Source organism: Coenobita brevimanus, chromosome 71 (assembly GCF_032717465.1).
Source record: "Coenobita brevimanus isolate Jiangsu-jjx chromosome 71, ASM3271746v2, whole genome shotgun sequence".
Taxonomy (NCBI): Eukaryota; Metazoa; Arthropoda; class Malacostraca; order Decapoda; family Coenobitidae; genus Coenobita; species Coenobita brevimanus.
Window position 1 is genome coordinate 6498742 of NC_137024.1, and position 17383 is coordinate 6516124.

The 17383-nt window shown below is 44.1% G+C and overlaps 1 protein-coding gene across 1 annotated transcript in view; it reads right to left on the reverse strand.

The window, feature by feature from the left end:
• fus (epithelial splicing regulatory protein fusilli) overlaps positions 1-17383 on the reverse strand; it is a 422179-nt gene that overhangs the window by 196962 nt on the left and 207834 nt on the right. The window lies entirely within an intron of this gene.

Sequence of the window (17383 nt, forward strand, 5' to 3'; positions counted from 1 at the left end):
CTTACTATTCTTCTCTCCGTCCCTCTCACCCTTCCCTCTCCCCCTCACCTCCCCTCTCCCCCCTCACAGCTGGTCCCCCCCCACATACTTTGCCGCAGGTGGTAAGGGAGCCCCTCACCCCCTCCCCTCCCCTCTTCCCCCACCCCCAGAGGTCACCGACACGAGACAGGCTGCGGCGTACGGGGGAAGGGGAGGGGGAGGGGGGAGGTGGGAGGGAGGGATGGGGAGAGGGAGCATGAGGAAAAGGATTGAGGTAGGGAAGGGGAGGGAGGGGGAGGGGGAGTACAAAGGAGTACAAAGGAAAGTAACAGAGAGACCTTATGGTCCTTTCGAGACTGTTACAGATTAGACTATGACTACGAGATCTAATTCTACATGCTGAAGGATAAGGAAGAAGGCTCCTCCCGCCTCCAAACCTTCCAGTTAAAACTGGCAGGGAAAAGTAAGAAAAGCCATCATGCAGCATGGAAAAACTGACATGGAAATTTCATGGGAAAGACTGAAAAGGAAAAGTTACATTCTATAATAGTTTATCTATATGCTACCAGTTTGAATAACCTGAAAGAGAAAGTAGTAAAGTAAAATGAGTAATCAAATAAATAAATAACGCATGACACTATGTATGGGTATGTTGAGTTAACGGGGTGCCGCATCTGTAGACACAGCGTGGGAATTGCACAGTGCACAGTGTGGATGTTCAGGGGTGGTGCGCCAGCCTTGCATGGCGCTATTAAGGTATGCAGCAGTCAATCAGGCCCCAGCTCTGTTCACTCCATTGAGACAGGGAACTTCCCCATGCAGGACAAGCACACTAGTTACCTCCTGATGCAGTGACCCCTGTCACATTAAAATAATATTGATGGTGGTCTTTTAACTAACAGGGACCCTCAGTGATCCACAGCCCATCACAGGCCGAAAGTAAGAGTGGTGACCGTTAACTCAGTGAAATCTGTGCATATCCTAGTCTGTGCTTATACTGTATTTGCTTTTAATAAATTGATCCAGGCTCTGAAAAAAATATATACAGTACTGTATATACCAAGTGTTTTATTCAGGAGTAAACATATTAAGCTGGGGGTTAGACAACAGATACTTATCCAAGCTATCTTTAAAGGTTAGTCCTGCATTACAATTTACTACACTGGAGGGCAATTTGTTACATATATTTACAGCTCTATTAAAGAAGAAATGTTTAGCTTTATGCGACTGGAATCGTTTGCCAATTATTTTATGCCCAATGTCTCTAGTATAATTCGAGTGACTAACTGTGAAGTATTTATTGATAGCCACGTTATCATGTCCTTTGAATATTTTGAATACTTGAATCAAATCTCCTCGTAAACCCTGTTTAGTTAGGGTAAAGAGATTCAGGGCTTCTAAACGTTCCTCGTACGGCTTATTTCTCAATCTAGGTGTCATCTTTGTCATCCTTCGCTGCACTCTTTCAAGCTTTTCCACATCCTTTTTAGAATACGGTGACCAAAACTGAACGCAATACTTCAATTGTGGGCGTACTAAGGAATTATACAAAGTGAGGACGATATTATCAGATTTATATTCAAATGTTCTACATATGAATCCAATCAATTTATTGACTTTTTCACAGCTTCTGTACATTGTTTGCTTGGTTTCAGACCGTTTCTTATTATAACTTCTAAGTCTTTTTCATGGTTTACCCTATCAAGTTGGACATTACAGTATTCATGTTATAACTAGCTCTTACATTTTTACTGCCAATGTTTAGCATCTTACATTTATTGATACTGAAATCCATTTGCCATGCTTGGGCCCAGTTAAACGGTTGATTAAGATCTCTCTGAACCCCCTGCCTTTGCAATGTTGTATCTGCTATGTTACCTATTTTAGTATCGTCAGCAAATTTTGAAATCTTACAGCACAATCCTTCATAAATATCATTGATAAATATTAAAAAAAAAAAAAGAATAAGACTTATCAATGAACTCCACTTGTAACGTTTATCCAGTCTGACTCTTTTCCATTTATTACAACTCTTTGTTTTCGTCCGGTGAGCCAGTCTTCTACCCACCCGAGAACACTGCCACCGAAACCATGTGCCTTTAGTTTATGAAGGAGTCTTTTGTGTGGAACTTTGTCAAAAGCCTTTAGAAAATCGAGATAGACAACATCAACAGATTTAGTCTCGCCGTACATGTTCAGTATGCCATTGAAAAAGTCTAACAGATTCGTAAGGCAAAGGCGATTATTTCGAAAACCATGTTGCGAATCTTTGATGAGATTGTTTGATTATAAGCTTTAATTAACAGATTTAGTCTCGTCGTACATGTTCAGTATATCATTGAAAAAGTCCAACAGATTGGTGAGGCAAGGGCGATTATTTCGAAAACCATGTTGTGAATCTTTGATGAGATTGTTTGATTCTAAGTGTTTCACAAGCTTGTCTCTGGTAATAGTTTCAAGCAATTTGCAAATCACCGATGTTAAATTAATTGGGCGGCAGTTTTCTGGTTGTGCTCTGTTACCTTTTTTAAATACTGGGGTTACGTTAGCAAGCTTCCATTCAAGTGTCGCTTTACTGCTCTTAAGAGATAAGTTAAAAAGGGAGGAAGAGGAAAAAAGATGGAGGTAGGGAGGGGGAGAGCGGAGGCAGGGTAGGAAGAGCAAAAGGAATGAGGTAAGGAGGGAAAGGGAAGGGAAAGGAGAAGGGGAAGGGAGGGGGAAGGGGAGAAGGGGAAGGGAAGGTATCGCAAGGGAGAAAAGGGGAAAGGGGTTTTCGTGGGGGGGAGGTGGAAGAGGGAAAAATGAGACAAAAGGGGGTAGGAAGGGAAAAAGAGGAGGAAGGAGGGGGGAAGGGAGGGATAGTAGACTTTGGGGGAGGGGAGGAGGAGAAAGGATAGAGAAAATAAGAGGGATTGGGGTAGGTTGGAGGGGTGAGGGGAAGAGAAGAGGAGAAATGAGGAGGGGGAGGGGAGAAATAAGACGAATGAGGGGGATGGAAGAGAAGGTGGAAGGACGAAGAGAGAGAAGAGGGAGGAAGAGAGAGAAGAGGGAGGAAGAGGGTGAGATGAGAGGGAATAAAGGCGAGTTAGGAGAAGTGGGAGGATTCTGAAAGAAAGGAAGGAAGGGGGGAGATGAAGGAAGAGGGGGGTGTAGTAAGCCAGGGGGTTGATGGAAGGAAGGAAGGAAGGAAGGAAGGAAGGAAGGAAGGACGGACATACATAAGGAAATAAGTACACGTAAATGGAAGCAAGGAAAGACGGAGCAGAAGAGAAACCGAAGGAGCGAAGTAAATAAGGAAAAATTAAATCAAGAATGAGAGAAAAATAAAAATCCACTTATATTAAAAAAATAATGTATACGCCACATGATGAGAGAGAGAGGGAGAGAGAGAGAGAGAGAGAGAGAGAGAGAGAGAGAGAGAGAGAGAGAGAGAGAGAGAGAGAGAGAGAGATTCTTATGTAAGGTATCTGATGAGTAAGAAAAGAGGAGGAGGAGGAGAAGATAGATATTAGTTGATATAGAGACAGACTGATCGATAGCAGATAGACGGACGGACGGACACACACACACACACACACACACACACACACACACACACACACACACACACACGGGGGGGAGGGGGAGCATGCCTTCCCCTCCCCCTCTCGCGTAATAGCCACTACTTCCCTCAGAGTTCTACCTAGTAACTACCCCCCCTCTCATTCTCTCTCTCCCCCTCCCTCCCGGCTTCCTTCCCTCTCACGTTCCTCCCCCTCCTCCCCCCCTCTCTCTCTCCCCCTTTCCCTCCACTCCATCTCTTCCTCCTTCCTACCTCATGTCTCTTACCTAACTCCTTCCTCCCCCTCTCTCAAAATACTTCCCTCTCTCCTCCTCCATTCCCTGCTACTTCTCCTCCCTCCCTCTCTTCCTCCTTCCTCCCTCCCTCATTTCTCCCTCCCTCTATCCCTCCTTCCCTCCCCCTCAATATCTTCCCCCTCTCTCCCCTCTCCCTCCCTCCCTCGACCCGCTCCACTGCTTCCCCTCCCTTAGCTACACCTCCTCCCTCTCTTCCTCCAGTTCTTCCTTCCTCCTCTCTCTCTCTCTCTCTCTCTCTCTCTCTCTCTCTCTCTCTCTCTCTCTCTCTCTCTCTTTAACCACCCCCTTTTTCTCTTTTTTTTTCTTTATTCTCTCCTCTTGGCTTCCTTCCTCCTCTTCCTCCTCTTGCCTTTTCTACTTCTCTTCGCTCTTCTTTCTTCTATCAGTATTTTCTCTCTTTCCTCCCTCCATTTTTCCTCTCCTCTTTCTTCCACATCATTTTCCTTCAGACTCTCTTTCTTCCTGATTTCCTTCCTTGATGCACCTTCGTCAATCTTCCTTCAATTTTTCCTCCCTTCTTGCTACAGCTACTTCCTCTTTTCATCCAATTCTCCCTTCCTTCTTCCTGCACCTCCCTCTCTATCTCCTTATCTCTTTTCCTCTCTCTCTCTCTCTCTCTCTCTCTCTCTCTCTCTCAGACACACACACAAACACCTTAATTTGGCTATAACTTCCTCCTTTCATTCAGCTTTAACTTCTTCCCTATCACATCCTTCCCTTCCTTATTCTTTCTTCAAACTCCCCTCCCCACTTATTACACCTCCTCCCTCTTCTCCATCTCTCCCTACATCCTCCTCCTTCCTTTTCTCAGCATTTTCTCCTTCCTTCTTTATTTTACCTCTCTACTATTCCCTTAATTCTTCCTCTTTTGTTATTAAACCTTCCACTTCCTTCCAGCATTTCCTTCTCCAACTCTCTCTCTCTCTCTCTCTCTCTCTCTCTCTCTCTCTCTCTCTCTCTCTCTCTCTCTTTCTGTGTGTGTGTGTGTGTGTGTGTGTGTGTGTGTGTGTGTGTCTCTCTCTCTCTCTCTCTCTCTCTCTCTCTCTCTTCACACAACCTCTTCCTTCTTTCCTCCGACTCTCCCTTCCTTCTTATCACGCACACACACACACACACACACACACACACACACACACACACACACACACACACAAGAAAAAAACAGAAAAGAAACATAGATGAGAATGTATATACGCCAGATGTAAGAAGGGAGATGGGAGAGGAGAAACAAAGAATATAAACAAACAAGAGACACAGGTAAAGAGGACAAGGAAGAAACATAATATAGGAGAGACAAAGATGGAAATCCGTAGAGGAGAGACGGATGGAAGGTGAGGAGAAAGAACGAGCAGAGCAGAGATAAAGATAAGACAAAGATGACAGAGACAGATGGTAGTACAGAGAAACAAAATATCATATGGGATAGAGAAGAATGAGACACAGATGGGAATAGGTAAATGCAAGAAGGCAGAAGCATAGAGAGGACTTCGAAGGATGCAAAGAAAATATAATCAAAGAAGAGACAGTCATTAGGAGGACAAAGTAGAGAAAAAGAGGCAAAGAAGATAAAGTGAGACAGAGATGAAAGAAAAGGTAAAGAGACAGAGCTATGAATGAAAGACAGACACAAAGAGGCAAAGAATAAAAAAAAGTGAGAGAAATGAGCAAATATGAGACAAAGCTAACGAGGACAAAGTACAGAGAAGTAGAGGCGAAGAAAGATAAAAAAGTGAGAGAGAAGAGAGACAAAGAAGAGAGACAAAGATGGGAACAGGTAAATGGGAGATGAAATAAGTGTGACGACGAGCACAGAGCAGGTGTGACGGTGAGAGAAAGGGGGAGAGAGAAGGGGAGGGGGATGGAGCGTGGGAAGAGGGAGGAGGTGGGAAAGTCAGAGGATGGAGAGAGGAAGAGGAAGAGCAGAGAGGGAAGAAAGGAGGAAGAGAAAAGAAGAGGGAAGAAGGGAAGAGCAGAGAGAGAGATGAAAGGAGAGTAGAGGAGAAGAGAAAAGAAAATGAAAAAAAGAGAAGAGCATTTTGCACCGCTGAGTAAAGAGCTATAAAGTAAAACACGAAATAGCCTTCCAAATTTCACCACCATCAACACCACCACCATCATCATCATCATCATCATCATCATCAATTCCTAGTATCCTTTGGTAATTTTGTGTCAGGGATCTAGAAACAAGACGAGTAACACAGGGAAGTATATTAAGTTACGAATGAATTGTCAAAAAAAATTAAACAAGATAAGAAAAACAAGAAATTTACCAAGTCTCTTCGTAAGCTGCCCTATGCATTGGCCCAAACATGTATTTTCTCATCATTCAAGTCTCACGATATCATTATTGGGTTGCATCTCACGTCCCCCTCACAAAAAATATATATACAAACTAAACTAAGAAACAAAATGACTGAGTTATGTTAGAGAAAATAAGGAAATCAAGCTCTAACCTCTCTCTCTCTCTCTCTCTCTCTCTCTCTCTCTCTCTCTCTCACGCAGCACTCTTCTCTAGATAACATACGTACTTATCCACCTCGACTTTTCCATCTTCCCTTTGCTGCAGGTATACATCTCTCACACCTGTACCGACATTATAGAGCTATACTTAACACCACATTCTCACCGACTTACTTTCTACACGAATATTTTTTCCGGTGTGTCACTAATGATTGTCAAATGAGAATAAAGACATAAAAAATACTGAGGCGTAATGTAAGGATTAATTCGCTGAGAGAGAGAGAGAGAGAGAGAGAGAGAGAGAGAGAGAGAGAGAGAGAGAGAGAGAAATATATAACCCTGACTGCAGACGTTAGTGTTTACGATCGTGGCCTTTTATGATGGCTTTAGGATTTCGTAACACCTCTTTATCAGCGATTTATTCTGCGCATTATAAGCCAGTGTCCTCTTATATGTTGGTAATACACACACACACACACACACACACACACACACACACACACACACACACACACACACACACACACACACACACACACACACACACACACACACACTATTATACTTACTGATGCACCTTATCTCCCCACCTTGTTCCCGGGGGTAGTGGTACGGTCAAAAATCTCTTTACACAAAACGACGACGACAAAAAGGATGATGATGATGATGATAATGATACAACGATGATGATGATGATGACAATGATAATGATATGATGATGATGATGATGATGTTGATAATAATGATAATAATAATAATAACAATAATAATAATAATAATAATAATAATAATAATAATAATAATAATAATAATATACTAATAATATTAAAGAAGATGATTTTGCTTGAGCGCCGAAAAAAGTCAACTAACAAACGAGTGAGAACCATGATAAAGGGAAGGGGGAGAGGAAGGGGGGAAGGGGAGGGGGTGAGCATGGATCCCCCTTTCCCCTCCCCTCGCTATCCAGCCCACCTCCCCATTAACACCCACAGAAGCAGCCAGCGACGTGCCCAGAAGCCCTATCCCTCCCCACGCCAAAAGCACAGTCGGGGTCGGGAATATCACTTCTCTTTTAACACGAATAATTATCAAACTCTTACACTTTATTCTGAAACATTTGCTGGGTTCCGAAGAGCGTACTAGTGGGTTTCAGAAGTTAGTGTTCGCTGTCTCGTTTTGTATTGTCATGGGGCGGATCGGTATTGTTAAGAGAAATTAGGATCTTCCGAAGGTCTGGCAAATACACAGGATAAGGGTCGAATGATCTGAGACACCCTGAAGAAGAGATAGGATTGTTATTGAGCTTCGTCAGTTGTAAATATTCTTCAGACGGGACTAAGAAGACTGCGTTATTTATTCATTTATTTTTACTATACCTTCTTACTCACACTCTACCTGGAATTGTAAGTTTTCTTGCTTCAAACTCTCCATTTCGAGTCTCTCTCTCTCTCTCTCTCTCTCCCTTTTCCATTACTTCAGCCTCTCGAAGTGAAAGGGTTAGAAGTCTCCGCTAACTCCTTCACTACACGAGTTCGCACCTGTAACACGCAAATAGGATACTAATGAACAAGTGAAATAAATCGCAGAGGAGGAAGTGTTGCGTCTCTAACCCAATGAGAATGCGGCCTGAAACCACTTGAAATCTCAACAGCCAGAGTATAAAGCCGAATAAGGGAATCTCTAAAGACGCCGAAATTACGGCTGCAAATCAATGAGAAATCATATAAAGAATTCTAACGACGACGAAAATACGACTCTAAATCAGCAACAAATCCAATGACATCAAAGAAGACAAAAATACGGCTCTAAATCGGCAAGAAGTCCTGCGAAATCTCCGAAGACGAGGAAAATACGGTTCTATATCGGCCAGAAATCCTCCGAAATCTCCAAAAAAGACATAAATACGGCCCTAAATCGGCAAGATGTCCTACGAAATCTCCAAAGACGAGGAAAAGACGACCAGAAACAGCGCAGACTCTTCAAAATCGGCGATAAAGCGGCTCTAAATGGCACAAATCGCTAAAGGCAACGAGACCACGACCCTGAATCGATAGGGAAGGCGTGGTTAGAGCCCTGAGAGGCGCCCTGAACCTGGGGATGGGTACAGTGACTAGGAGATATGGTGGAATTCTAATATATCCATGTCCTTTGCCTCTGTCCTTCCATTCCCTTCCTTTACCTTGCACTCTTGACACGTAGGAAGGTAGGTTGGTACGTAGAGACAGAGACAAAGACATACATAAATATAGACTGTGTGTGTGTGTGTGTGTGTGTGTGTGTGTGTGTGTGTGTGTGTGTGTGTGTGTGTGTGTGTGTGTGTGTGTGTGTGTGTGAAAAGTCAATAAAGAAGCGTCCTGTTTGTCAGTGTGTCTGTCTCTTTATTTATTTACTTATTCACTCATTTATTTAGCTCCATTCTCTCGTTCCTCACCCTCTCGTCGAGGCCAAATCACCTTCCGTCTACCTTCACAATACTGCGGAAAAAGAGGCAGGAAATGACATCAAATACCTGTGGGTTTTGCTGCACGAATCTCATGCTAAAGGTCTTACCTAGTTCAGTGTCTGGGTTTTACTTACTGTACACACAATTGGCATACTGAAAGAGGACGGGGAACGGCTAACAACGAGGATTATCTTACTGTTATCTCGCATAATCACAGCTTTCCATCAGAACCACGTTATTTGCCAACGTATAATTTGCAAACTACAGTAGTGGGACTCTGCAAATCGAAGCATATTATAAGAGAGTCGAACGAGGTAGAAATTTAACCACATTAACATATACAGGAAATCAGTTCTGTCCATTACTTATTTCAGTTCGCTCACTATCATTTAATTTCAAGCCAGTCTGATACACATGACCTAGATTTCTTAATACTGTACTTACTGTCACTCCTCTTCCCATATAACATTAACATTTCCAACAAACATACAATAAACATTTACCATATCGAACTGACTGAGTGTAGTGGTAGGCTTAGAAAGCAAGACCATCACTCTGATGATCCTGTAATGTGTCAATTTCTTCGCTCGTTGTGTCATATCGCTAAACACAAGTTGCCTTGGGACTGACTGCATCCTACGCTGGAACTTATTCTCTACTCTGAATCTCGCCTTTTTAACATTCGCGTTCAAGGTGCGGCGTGATCTTAATCAGTATTACAGGGTGCACGTCTGAGCGTGTGCGTAGGAGTGCTACAGGGGCAGTGACCTCAGTAGGAGACGGGGTAATAACTTGCCCCCATTTTGACGTTAAGGTGTAAAATTCTCACTACCATTAATGAAGAGACCTGAAGTGCCTGTGGTCATTCATCCATTAATTTCGAGTTATCGCGAGAACCGTCACCATTTAAACCAAGCAAGTTCAAAACTAAGGGTTTGCAATGAATTAAAGTTTTGAGTCTCTTTAATTCTCACATACAGTACTGAGTCTCTCTAATTCTCACATCCAGTACTGTCATGAAATTTTTACCCTTGAAACATACGATCTAGCCTGAACGAGATAACTTGCTACGAGCGTTTGTATGCTGTACGCAGGTGTGCCCTTCATACCTGGCCTATCTCGCCCACGCCTCTCCATCTCCTGGGCTGGCCGGTGGGTTTTCTGGTCCATTAGTGATGCTCCAGTGGCGATGAGTTATTACCGAGCCGAGATGTCCAGTGTACACAAAAATCCAAAACAGCTGAGACGAGGAAGATTACGATGAATTTTTTACTGTGGATAACTACTTACTATTTCATTGTAATCTCTAGTAGACCGCAAGTAATTTCTCTATTCTTTCCCGAGGTACTACGCGATTTGACTCACCTGTTTGCAAATTTCGGATATCCAAAGCAAACTAAGGAACGTTTTCACATCTATTATTAGCAGCTTCGACCTGTGTTGATACCTGCTCTCATCTTATATTTGGGTTTCACAGCTGTTTTCCATGCTGGTTTGAATCACCGTTTTTGTAATAATATTTTTGGAGGTAGATTGGAGAGCAGAAAAACCAGCAAACTAAAAGAAAAATGTGAAACTGATCGTTGTGGTTTGCATCACGGCTAACCATCCTGGGGTTTGATGTGATTAGGGATTACGAAGCAACTGTGAATCCGGTCGTACCAATCAGGAAAATTGGAAAAGACGGGTTTGGTTAATGCCTCTCTATCAACTTGGAACATGTTCAATCATTCAGACAATCAGCAAAGTCCTAATCTTCCCCCTAGAACAAGACCCGCAACAGTCGACGTTACCTTCAGGTCCCCCCCTTTATATAACTAATGAACGGGGTCTTGGGGGGGGGGGAACAAATTGTGTCCCCAGTCTGACCAGCCAAATAATCGAACTCTCAGGTCTTCCAGTTGCAAGTTGGATGTGGTAAGCCAACTCTTTGATCTACTTTCTAGTCAGGTAGTGGTCGGCTGCAATCTTTAGGCCATCTAAGGCTGATGCTGGGACGTGTGCAGGCGGCCCCTCCCTCCTCCGCCTGCCTGCCACCGCAGGCGGGGAGGGACATGGATGTCTCTTGTACTCTTCAATTTGCATGACCACAAATCAAACCCGGCCTGTGTCTCGTGTGGGAAGGCCGACTGGGGACACGGCAGGAGAAACAAGCAGGCAAGCAAGCAAACAAATACACACACGCACATGCTAGATTGATGAGGAAGACTATTCAAATCCTATCATCTACCAATATGTGTACACACACACACACACACACACACACACACACACACACACACACACACACACACACACGCATACACGAGAGAGAGAGAGAGAGAGAGAGAGAGAGAGAGAGAGAGAGAGAGAGAGAGAGAGAGAGAGAGAAATAACAGATCGAGTACATACGAGGCCACCGGGAGACACATACCGGCAGAAATAACGCAGTTAGTAAAAGGGGGAGGGACATGGGGCTGGGGTGCTGTTTGTGAAGCGTAAAGGTGTGGTGCTGTGTTCTGCTGGCTACAGGTGTTACGTTGTGCTGCACTGTACTGCTCTCTGTTGTGTTATGTTGCTGTACTGTATAGTGTTATGTCGTTGTGCATGGCGTGGACAATAAAAAAACACAACTACTTTCCCAGTTCCGTCCAAAGAAAAGTTACACCTGGCGAAATACAGTGAAAATCCTATCTCTTCTAGTGCGTGTTTCAAATGGTTCGATCTTTCCACTATACATTCGTCAAACTTTGGGAAGATACTTTTGTCTTTGATTGTACACGTATTGTAATGTGTCGCACTGCTTAGGATACTGGTACTGTGTTGCGCTGTGCTGTGTGTGTATTGCTGAATTGTGTTGTGCTGTGCTGTGCTGTTAGGGTGCAAGTGTTTCTTTGTGCCACGTTGTGCTGCTATGTTGAATTTTATAAAGTACACTGTGTTGCGATGTGTTGGGTGATGCTGTTGTGTTGTGTAGGACAGACTCAAATCAATATGTATAAAACTCTCAGAACAATAACTTCCCTCGGCGCAGTCTGTCTCGTTCTGATGTTGGAAGTTGAGGAATGGATTGCTGGTGTAAGATCACAAACCACAATGCAGCTGGAGGAAACGAGCAATTTAAGGTTCTCGTTAAAACACTGCGGTAGGAACTGAGCGCAAGCCATGTAGTTTCTTCTGGCCAGGGAATCTGATTACTACGTTGGGTGGTAACTATATAAACAAATGGACGCCTGGTGGTGTGATTGGTTAAGGTATTCCGACAGGATGTGGCCTATTAGGGTTTACGTCCAAGAAGTGGTTGGTATTTACTAGTTACGTAGCACACCTAAGACTAAACAGCGGGTCACTTTCACCTTAAATATCTGAACTACGGAAACCAGTGCCGAATCCCTACGCACCACAAGGTTGATTTAAAAAAAAATCTTCACTAGCCTTCAACAATACACATACATAGATGTAATAGATGCATCCTCACTACTGTCATCACACCGACCCTGAAGTACAGTGCACAGCCAACGCATGTTTCGGTAGTGACGGCTTGGTATTGCAGAGCAGTGAGTGATGGATGTGCTTGCTGTTTGCTGGTGTTGGTTTACTTGGGCTTTGGGTGTGTTGATGTTGGGCCACAGGGAGAGGGATGCCTAGTCTATACTAAAAAAAAAAAACAGATATGTTAAACAATATGAATCTGATAATTCCCTCGTCCATTTATGTTTTTTATTTATTATTATTATTTTTTTTTTTACGTGTCCGACTCTGGGCAAAGGCTTCAGGGCCTATTTCTCGGGGGCAGTGACCTATCCCAAGGCCCAGTAGTCCTCCTATACTTCCACATGTCACCACTTCGGCGCTAACACCCACCATCCATACTGAATACATGCTAGGGCTGTCTCATACAGGACTGGTGTATTGGTATTAGCGGGGGTATTTTTACGACATGTCGGCGGGTCATCTGGTACATCAGGAAAGTCTGCTTTTAGGAATTTCAAATCCTTAAATTGTTCCCTGTCCCAGCCGGGATTCGATCCTGGGTCCATTAGGACTGCAGGCCGCATCTCTACCGATACAGCCACGCCTCCCCCACTTACTGCTCATAGTTCCAGTGAGTAGTATATAAACCCTTATCAGGAAAAATCATTGGCATTTAAATACTACTCCTTGAACAGCGATTCCTTCTTTTTACAAGTTTAATCCAGAGTACCCTTTGTTTTTTAATCCAAAGGTAATGAAAAAATCTGACATATACATTGACAAAACTGATTTACAAAGCTGTTACGTACTTTCATTATATCAAAAGTGGATTTGGAGATATGGCTTTAAAATGGGTGGTGAGAACGAACGGGAAAATTAACACCATTTTGTAACAGGTCCTCAAAACGTTGTAAAAAAAAAAAATGAGTACGATCAAAAGCAAGAGAACTGACTATATTCTTTTCACTTTAACTTGGCCTAAAATCGCCATCTCTCCATCTTCAAGGCTAACATTTTAACAATAGGTATTAAAAAGTATATGATGCTAGTCACGAAGAAGTGCTTTGGAATGGATGTAGAGTCACAGTATTGTCTTTTTCTGCCACTGAGCTACGTGAAAGAAGCTGCAAAAGGGCGAAAATCTGGGCCAAGTTAAGGTGACAGAACTACACCATGGAAAGATTTTATTCAGATTACGAAGATTCTCTCTCTCTCTCTCTGTCTCTGTCTCTGTCTCTCTCTCTCTCTCTCTCTCTCTCTCTCTCTCTCTCTCTCTCTCTCTCTCTCTCTCTCTCGTGGGGCTACCGTGAGGGGGCGACACAGAAGCGGGGTCCGGTGGAGGGGACGGGTAAAGAAGTACAAATCTGCGCCGGAAGTGGTTTGAGCCAGAGGAGGACAGCGTACGAAGATTACACACACACACACACACACACACACACACACACACACACACACACACACACACACACACACACACACACACACACGTAATTCTCTCTCTCTCTCTCTCTCTCTCTCTCTGGGTGAGTGGATGGGGAATTTTCTGAATGAGGAGGAGGAGGAGGAGGAGGAGGATAGAAGGGGGTGGGACTTAGGAGGGGAAGTCGGGAGGGGAAGAGAGGGAGGGGGAGAGTCGGGTGAGTTAGGGTCACATTGGGAAGAAGTGGAGAGAGAGAGAGAGAGAGAGAGAGAGAGAGAATGTGGAGGAAGGAGATAATGCAGAGAGAAGTAAAGGAAGAGGCATAAGAGACAGAAGCAGAGGAAGAGACAAAAGGAAGACGCAAAGGGGGAAACGAAAGACAGAGAAGTGACATAGGAGCCGAGAGAGAGAGAGAGGAGGGAAGTGACAAAAGGAGGAAGGAAAAGAAGGGTGAGAGATGAGGAAAAGGAAAGAGCGAAGGGAAAGATTAACTCTCTGACTGGGACAAAAATCACAGCCTTTTCTTGCAATCACCACTGTTATTTATTCAGGCTAGGGGTGATTTCTTGCCATCTGAGGGTAACGTACAGGAAAGCATGGTTAAGGGAGGGGAAAAAGTAAGGGAGAGGGGAAAGGAGAGAGGGAGAGAAGAGATAATAAGTGAAGGAGGGCATGGAAGAAGGAGGAAGGTAATGAAGGAACGCAGGTGAGAAATGAGGAAGAAGAGAGTAAGGGAAGAAGTGAAAGAATAACTGAGGGGGAGAAGAAGGAAGCACACTGACTAATAAAGTGGGGGAAGGGAGCAATAAAAGAAATAAAAGAGTGATAGAATAAAAATAATAACAGTGGTGAGGAACAAGAAAGAGAAGAAGTAAGGGAGAACTGGAAGAAAAATCGGCGTTTGAGAAGGAAGAGGGAAGGAGAAAATGAATGAGAGAGAAAAAAAAAGAGTTAGAAGAGGCAAGTAGAGAGGAAGGTGCGGAGGAAGAAAATAAAGGGAGAGGAGGAGGAGAAACAGGAAAGGTGGAAGCAAAGAGAGAGAGAGGAGAAATTACATCTGAAAAGAAAAGTAAGTTTGATTGGTGTGCGTGAGAGAGGGAGGAGGAAGTGAGATACGTGTGAGATGACAAATGATGGAGAGAACATGGTGCTTAGAAAAATAATGAATGAAAAAGAGGGAGGAAAGGAGAGAGGAGAGGAGGATAGGAGGAGGAGAGGGAGGGAGAAGAAAGAAGAGAGGAGAGGGACAGAGGGAACAGGGAGAGAAGAGAGGAAGGGGAAAGGGAGGGGGAATGAGAAGTGAAGGAAGGGCAGAAGGGAAAGCGAAGAGTTCCGGGGAAATGGATGAGAAACAGAAAAGAGGAGGAGGGATGGGAGGATGGAGAATGAAGAAAGAGAGGAAGGAAATGGGAGTGAGAGAGGGAGTGACAAGGGGAAAGGGAAGGAATTAAGAGAGAAGGAGGACAGGAGGAATGGGAGAGCAGAGGAAGGGGAAGGGGAGAAGAGAGGGGAGAAAGGGGAGAGGAGGGAAACCGACAACTGTGGAAGTAATTGTAGTGGGGTAGGTGGTAATGACAGAAGGGGGACTGAGTGATGCAAGGTGAGGGAAAGAAGGAAACAGGGAAGGTAGTGGAACGAAGGAAGAGAAGGAAGTGAGTGAAGGAAGGAACGAAATGTGAGGAGTGTGGAGGAGGTGAAAAGAGAGGGAGGCGTGGAGAGGAAGGTACTCGGCAGAGGAGGAGTGAAGGGAAAAACAGAGAGGGAGGGAGGGAAAAAGAGAGAAGGGACTGGAGAATGTAAAAAAAGAGATAGAGTGAGAGAGTGGGAGGGAGGGAGAGAGGGAAAAGAAATGAAGTGAGAGGAAATCAGTGGGAAAGATGGAGGAGGAGGAAGAAGAGAGAGGGAGGGAAAAGAGAAAGGGAGAGATGGGGAATAAAGCGTGAGAGAGAGAGAGAGAGAGAGAGAGAGAGAGAGGCGAAAAGAGAGAGAGAGAGAGAGAGAGAGAGAGAGAGAGAGAGAGAGAGAGAGAGAGAGAGAGAGAGAGAGAGATGGAAGGGGAAACTGCGATAATCGTGCGTCATGGGTCCCTTCACACACACACACACACACACACACACACACACACACACACACACACACACACACACACACACACACACACACACATGCTGACTCTAATTAGCTTTATACTGTGTCCTCCAAGTTTGTCTTTCCATGTCCTCCTCCACCCTCGCACTACTCTCCACTCTCACCACACACCACTCGCACCACACACCACTCTCACCACACACCACTCTCACCACACACCACTCTCACTCTCACCACACACCACTCTCACCACACACCACTCTCACCACACACCACTCTCACCACACACCACTCTCACCACACACCACTCTCACTCTCACCACACACCACTCACTCACCACACACCATTCTCACTCTCACCACACACCATTCACTCATCACACACCATTCATACTTTCACCACACACCATTCTCACTTTCACCACACACCACTCACTCACCACACACCACTCTCACTCTGATCACACACCACTTTCACTATCACCACACGCCACACTCTCACCACACACCACTCTCACTCTCACCACACATCATTCACTCACCACACACCATTCATACTTTCACCACACACCATTCTCACTCACCACCACACACCACTCTCACTCTGACCACACACCACTCTCACTATCACCACACACCACACTCACACTCACCACACACCACTCACTCACCACACACCACTCTCACTCTCACCACACATCATTCACTCACCACACACCATTCATACATTCACCACACACCACTCACTCACCACACACCACTCTCACTCTCACCACACAGCATTCTCACTCTCACCACACACCACTCTCACTTTCACCACACACCACTCTCTCTCACCACACACCACTCTCCCTACACATTACTCTCACTTTCACACCACTCACTTTCATCACACCACACGCTACTCTCCTCTCTCTCTCTCTCTCTCTCTCTCTCTCTCTCTCTCTCTCTCTCTCTCTCTCTCTCTCTCAGAACAAACTATCATTGGACAGAAAGGGCTAAACAGAGACTATCCCTAACCCACTAAATCCAAAACCCGTATTTCTGAAAGTCTTCTCAGCGATAGGTTTCCCTTGAATAAATCGCTTACAGGCAAGAATTAAACCCAAAAAAGTGTACTAAAACCAAAATGACGTCGTAAAATGGTGCCAAAATTTCTGATGGTCATTTTTTTTTTTTTTAATTCACGGTGAGAAAAATAACATAGTAATTTCTTTTAATATTTTCTCATACTAAAGACTTCAACTACTCCTCACACTATAAGCTATGTCTGTGGAAAGTATTTAGTATGATTACGGTATTTATATTTACACTGATGACAGAAAATATACGAACACTTAACACACACACACACACACACACACACACACACACACACACACACACACACACACACACACACACGCACACACACCAAGGAAAGTACATAAAACCAGGCTACGTACAATGAATCAAAGGAGTAACACCACAATCTATACCAAAAAAAAATAATAATAAATGAAATACTCACCATGCATAATTACCGTGGCTCTAAAACACATCAACCCAATATATTGCAGACTATAAGAACGAACGAGGCAGAGTGAATGATGTGGACTTACTACCCCTTCCCCCTTACACACGTACAAGATAAATAAAGGACGAAAGAAGCATAATAAATGGAAGATGAACTGAATAAAAAC